We start from the raw sequence: 7,219 nt of genomic DNA, 5'->3' as shown, positions 1-7,219 counted from the left end.
TTGGACTTAGATTTAGTTCTGTCTAAAGACCATAAAAAAACTTAAGAATGTACAATCGATCACTTGCGGGGTAGATGGCGAGGAGAATACGCTATTGTTCATCATTGGTAATACCAAAATATGGAAATCTTTTAATAATATGAAAGGCTAATTTATGATTTATTAAAATTAAAAATTAAAAAGCTAATATTAATTGCTAATTTTTAATTATTAGGTGTACAAATAAGTTTCCGCCGTTTGACAAAAGACGGCGCCACTAGCGAGCTATGGTTAAAATTGTCTGATGTAAAACATTATATCGTAAGGTTGGACATTTGTCAACAACATAACCTTGAAATACTAGCGATTTTGTATCAGCATCATATATTTTTTTTTGTGCGAAAATGCCGAGTTTTGAGCCGAATAAGCGTCATTTGCGGGAACTTTTGATTTACTTCTTTAATTTGAAGAAATCTGCAGCTGAGGCTCATCGATTGCTTGTAGAAGCATATGGTGAGGCTGCCTTAAGTGAGAGAAGTTGTCGTGAATGGTTTCAAAAATTTAAGAACGGTGAATTTGACGTCGAAGACAAAGAAGCGGAAGGCCGAAAGTGTACGAAGACGCGGAAGCATTATTGAATGAAGATTCGTGCCAAACGCAAAAAGAACTTGCACTTACATTTTGATTTATATCAATAAAACATTATGTATCGTTCTTTCACAAAATGCTTAATTTTTGATAAAAAACGACGGAAACTTATTTGTACACCTAATATAATTCATAATATTAATATTCTATTATTAGAAAATGCAGATAATTTAATGTTTTATGTTCGATGATTGTCTTTAACTGGACAACGTTGCATTCTGAAAATGAGGTTGGCATTTCTATTCGAAATTTCTTGCGCACTAGTAATTGACAATTAATTGAGGTTAAAATATTATTTTCATATATAATACGTGTTTTACAGTTATACAAAGATACTTTGTTATAAAATTCATAATTAATTCATAACTAATACATAACAAATTCATAACTAATTCATAACTAATTGATAATTATTTTATACTAAAATGCTTTAATTTTAATATCATGAATTATATGACAAAAATTATATAATAATAAGAATTATATGATAAAAGTTACGTTTTAATATTTGAAACGTTATGAACATATTAAATTACATTATTAATACATATTTATATTATTACATATTTATATTTATATCAATATTAAAAAAAAAACCATCTGCGTATTTTTTTATTATAATGTTAAATAAAAATTTTAATATTGAATATAAGATTAGTGTTGTATTCAATAAAAAAAATACTATACTGAATTTAAAAAAAAATATCTTTTTATAAATCAATTTATTAATTTACAAAGAGGATTATTTTTCTAGTTATATATTGAATAAATTTAGTGGATGATGTTATTTATATATTAATAGATATACATTTATATATTAGTATCGTTTTTTTTAAATATATTTTAGTATATATTTAATAAAAATATATTTTACTGCATTTTTTGTAGTAATAGTTGCTAACTTTCTTAAGTTAAAAACATAACAATAAGTTATAAGCAAGAAACATATCAATCACACATGTGTCATAGGATGAAACTATAACCGCAATCTAACCTAATGTCGGAATAGCGTTGCCAAATTTTTCGCGTATATTTCTTTAGATGCTCAAATAGACATGTTTTCATCAGCTTTTTGCTTGTATACAAATAAATTACACGGTGAATAGAGTTAAAATTCTTACAAAGATGTAAAAAAAGGTTTGTTCTAACCATTTATATGTTTTTTATGTAGATCGAAGTATTTTAAAAGTAAGTAATTATGTAATACATCAGTCATTCAATGCATTTGCCATAAGACCATACATAAAAGTCTAACTTTAGCTCTTTCTTTTTTAAAAATTATATGGTCATTCGGTTTGAAATTTTAACATAGTTTCGTTTTAAATATTCTGTGTAATTTTTAGATAGATCAAAGTATTTTGATTTTTCGATCGTACTTCCGTAAGATTTTTAAGCAGTAAGCGAATCGATCAATCACAAAGACCATATGTAAGATCATAACGTAAGCAGTAGTGAGTCCAACATTTTGATTTCCTTAGTGAGTTCGCACACACCTTCCGTAATAGTAACCATAAGACGTAAGAATCAGCCAATCAGAATTCAGAAAAGTTCAAAAAAATTCTGGACTGTGATTAGCTGATTCTTACGTCTTATGCTTACTGTTACGGAAGGTATGTGCGGGCTCCCTTGCTGCTTAAGTCTTACGTCTTAAGTTTTTGTGCCAAGCTTTTAAGCTATTATATAATGTAATATACTATGGTTAAGATGTCACGAATCAAAAGGCCGCATTAAGTCTTAAGATATTAGAGGAAAGTCATTGATATTGACATAGGTCTTCTAAAGTGACACCCCCTTATTTCTCAGAAACTAATACTTTATTAATACTAATAATACTTAATTATAATACTTAGTTATTAATACTAATAATAATAAAATCATGATGTATTTAGCTATGTAAAGAAGTATAAACTCATAATTTGTGTATGGCTTGTTTTTATATCAAATCAGTTAAAAACGAATTCTACGAATGTGTTACGTCCAAGCTCCGCATGCATGGAGCTGAGAGGATGAACGCAGGAACCAAATTATTAGATCGATTTGATCGTTTCCAGACTCCGGACTGCAAGGGAGCCGTGGGGAAGGACCGACGCAAATCGGGAGATACTCCGCTTCGTCCTGAGGCTCCTAACGAGCCAGGGGTCGAATGGAGGACGAAGTAGAAACCTCAGCTCGTGCTCCATTAAACGGATACACGAATCGGACGTACTTTTAATTTAAAGGGCCCAAACTGGGTTAGTGTGCCGGGAGGACACTTTAACGCCAGATGTGCCTGTACGTCCGTATGCCTTGGCTTTTGGTCATGGTATTTAATCCAAGTGACCGGGGAGAGGGCAAAGTATAACCGCGGAAGAGCTTACAATAAATACAAAGAAAGGTTTTTCAAATTAATAAACGAGGGTACTATAATAGAAGCAATATTTAGTAATACATTTTTCTTAAGTATAAAAATATAATCCTTCGATTCTCTATTCTGAAATATATGGTCGTACGCATTTATGTATGTATAAGTGTGTGGGTTGAAAGAGAATTGTGTGCAATGCGAACCTCATTTTGAGTGTGGAAGGAGGAGTGGAAGGAGGAGGGGAAAATTAAAGTTGTGTAAGCTGATATGGTTGAAGAGAAAGAGGATCGATGGGAATGAGGAATGGTATAGGGACTGAAAATAAACAAATGGATCCTGCGATGCTATCACTTGGTCGTTAGTGGAAGGAATAAAGTAGGACATGTATTCCAACAACTGATGGGCGTTATGAAAGAAGAGAGGAAGTAAGCATCAGATTGAATAGGAGGAATTGAGGGGATGATATGCGAGACGGGAAATTCCTCAATCAGGGATGGTGAAACAGGGGGAGGACTGGACGGGAAGATGTCATCAAAGAAGTCTGGGGACAGATCGGAAACAGGGAAGTAAGAAATTTCTAATAGCGGTGATAGAATCGAGGCTGGAGGCTGAACGACCGGAGTCTGTTCTTAGGCTGTTGCTTGAATTAGTGAAGATTGTTTTCTAGCATTTTCCGCGGTGTTAGAGCGGACACGTGCGATAAGTCGGCGCGCGTTATTATCTCCGCTAGATGACGATGATGAGGGGCGAAAGAACTGCGTGAACACACTAAAAATTTGGTCGTCTTTAAAGAGGGAGCACATAAGAAGAAGAAGGACCACCCAGTATACTGCAGCGAAATCCAAGACTTACTACTTGGCGATGTATCGAGTACCCGAGAAATCGTCAGAGTGCCGTCAACTGTGGGATACTGGGCGCCAGGTCCGCTTCGTTAATTTCCCTGGTGTCGTGATCTTAAGATGATAGTATAGTTTTGCACTGACTCTACTGGAGAAAAAGGCTTCGAGAATCGGATGAAGTCTTTTTCAAAGGTTCCGATAACTATAGCTTCCCAAAACTCAGAGAAAAAATCACCCTGAGGGCCGCGGAACCGCGGTTTTTATAAATCGTGCCCGATTACTCCGATTTGGATTGATGGAATAGATTTCATTAACTACTAGAATTTTTCTTTGCTTTCGGATTGGTCAAGACTTTGGAGGAGGAAAGGATGTTGAACGGAGTCTGTAGTGTGGAAAAGTGTTCTCCTAAATTTTATGATCTTAATATTTAGGGGAAAATACACGTGCAGTGCGTCAAGAAAGCGCAGCCTCGGCACGAGACCATCAAGAATCTACCCCTAAACGTGTGGCTTCTTAGATTTGATGATCACAGACTCGTGAGAATCGTCCGCGACTTGACTGTTAAAAAGTATCTTGACACCGGTCTTACGCTTTCAATGACATTTGTTTATTGTTTTAGCCGCAGTGTCCCAGGGGTCAAACTCGACCTTTTGATCCCGTCGCTCATGCACGTGCATCGATTTTTAATTTATCTTGAAATGACTTACAAGGAGATACTGGATTCTTCATTTTAGTTTGTAATGTGAGAAAAGAAAATTTTTAGTCTTTTCTGGGCTATAACACTCAACTTATTCGCAGCTGTCTTTTTATTTTAACTAATTTCAAATCTCCATGGAAGGAAAGATCCGGGAGTCCGCTGGACGTAACAAATGCAAAAATAAAATTCTTACAATTTTTTTTTTTGTAAATTGCGTAGTTTAAATAATAGTGACTATATTATTCATAATATCATCATTTTAAATGCTTGTAATTTTCTAAATCAGTTTTATTTATATTATTTTTTTTCTTAGTTTTTTCATAATATGATTTTAAATTAAAAATTGGGATGCAGCGTAAACCGCCACATCTGTCTGTAAAACAGATCATGAGCTAATTTAATCTTTATAATGTTTATAGTGTCAAATAGCTCTGTTGGAGCTGAAGACAATCGTGGAATATATGGAAAAACTTTTGAAAAACTATCTTGTTACATATTTGCATCTTGCAAAACACCATAAAGTAAATATGCATATAATTCAATAAAAATATTTTATAACAAAGTGAAAAGATTCTGGAATATCTTATATGCATTCACTTGTAGGTACTTTATACAGATAATTCCTGTAAAAGAAAAAGAATGGGAAGACGTTGCATTACTGTCTACTGTGTCAGTTTTGGAGTCCATTTTGTCGTTTATTCATTTTTGTTTATCTTACGAAAAAATTAATTATTGCAAAATTGTAAACAGTAATATAAAAACTGCTTATACTATCTAATGGAAAACACTTTTTAGATTGTATTTATGCTTTTAAAGTTTTATTTTTACCTTTTGTCTAAGAAATATTGTCTAAAAATAAAGCGGTATATCGCTATCGATGAGTTCTCTACTTAAGATGGTTTTTGAAATAAGAACTGATTATGAACATCGACCAAAATTATCTAGAGCTTTACATTATTTTAGTAGAATTTTGATTTCACTATGAGTATTACATTAGAATGAATATAATATGTGTAATATATAAAATGAATAGATGCAATTTCTAAATGAAAAATAAAATATACAGAGTGCTTGAGATATAGTTGGCCAAACTTTAAAAGCATATTCCACTCATTGTAAGAATGAAAAAAAAAATCATATAAATACGGGTTCGGAAATTTTTCCTTTCCAAGTTATAAACATTTTTATTTATTTTTATCTATATTTTCATTACAGAAATTGCTGGAAATAAATGCATCGATGCATGCTTCATGATCATTGTATTGACATCGCATGGATTGTCAAAAATGTTCGAAGTATTTCGTATTTTTTTCACAAAGATAATACGATTTCGGAGTATTTCCACAGTAGCAACGGAAATATCATACACGAGAGTTTTAAGATGTCCTCATGAATAAAAATCCAAGGGATTCAAATCGGGAGAACGTGCGGGCCAAGCAATGGGTCCTTTTCTACCAATCCATCTATTGATATAATTATTATATAAATATATACAATGTAATAAGTAATATTTATAAAAATAAAAGAAAGGTAGCGGTTCCGAATCCATGTTTATTTGACTTTTTTTAAACCTTACAGTGAATAGAATATGCTCTTAAAGTTTGGCAATTGACTATTTCTAAAACACCCTGTATATTTTTTGCAAGGTTAGGTAATACTAAGTTAAAAAGATAAAGTTAAGTTAAAAAGTTAATTTAAGAGAGTAGTTAGGTTTAGACTCTTAACTTTTTAACTTTACTTAGTTATATTTTATCGGTAACTATTAATTTCTAATTTGATTTTTAAAAGTTAGCATCAGAGTTGGACAGTTGGCGTTATATGGATTCTATACTCGGATTATATGCTTATACATTCGTGTCCATCGATCTGTTTTTCTAATTTTAAATAATTTCAAATATTTCATTTACGTTTAAACAAAGAATAAAAAGGTTTGAGAACGATCCGTCGTTATGCTCTTTCCCGGGAAAAAAGTTTCATATATAATTATATATAATTTTATATAATTATATAAAAAAATGGCATATATATTTTATATATAATTGTTACATATTGTATATAATTATGTTTTTAAAATATGTTCATATATATAACAATTTTTCCTGAGTTAAAATCACGATTTTCTCAAAAAATACGCAGAATTTACTGCTTTACAGGGATTATTTTTTATCCCAGAATAATCACAAAAAGGTAATCAAAATGCATGAAGTAGGGAAAACCGGGACAAGTTGTTACAATTTTTGATTTACAATTTTTCCGTACTAATGTATATATTAGGTGTACAAATAAGTTTCCGCCGCTTGACAAAAGACGGCGCCACTAGCAAACTATGGTTAAAATTGTCTGATGTAAAACATTATATCGTAAGGTTGGACATCTGTCAACAACATAATCTTGAAATACTAGCGATTTTGTATCAGCATCATATATTTTTTTTTTGTGCGAAAATGCCGAATTTTGAGCCGAATAAGCGTTATTTGCGGGAACTTTTGATTTACTTCTTTAATTTGAAGAAATCTGCATCATCGATTGCTTGTAGAAGCATATGGTGAGGCTACCTTAAGTGAGAGAAGTTGTCGTGAATGGTTTCAAAAATTTAAGAACAGTGAATTTGACGTCGAAGACAAAGAACGTAACTGAAGGCCGAAAGTGTACGAAGACACGAAATTGGAAGCATTATTGAATGAAGATTCGTGCCAAACGCAAAAAGAACTTACA

General features: G+C 32.1%; 1 protein-coding gene across 1 annotated transcript in view; it reads left to right on the top strand.

The window, feature by feature from the left end:
• Window positions 1-2,904: 2,904 nt before the first annotated feature.
• The window catches only part of LOC105153054 (octopamine receptor beta-2R), an 83,813-nt gene continuing 79,498 nt past the window's right edge, over window positions 2,905-7,219 (top strand). Inside the window, exon 1 of the mRNA XM_087414503.1 lies at window positions 2,905-3,001. The gene's annotated coding sequence lies outside the window, so the exon portion shown is untranslated. The remainder of the gene's footprint in view (window positions 3,002-7,219) is intronic.

Source organism: Acromyrmex echinatior, chromosome 16 (genome assembly GCF_024713525.1).
Source record: "Acromyrmex echinatior isolate Ae372 chromosome 16, ASM2471352v2, whole genome shotgun sequence".
NCBI classification, from domain to species: domain Eukaryota; kingdom Metazoa; phylum Arthropoda; class Insecta; order Hymenoptera; family Formicidae; genus Acromyrmex; species Acromyrmex echinatior.
Note: the sequence above shows the minus strand (reverse complement) of the source record. Positions and strands in the feature narration are given on the sequence as shown.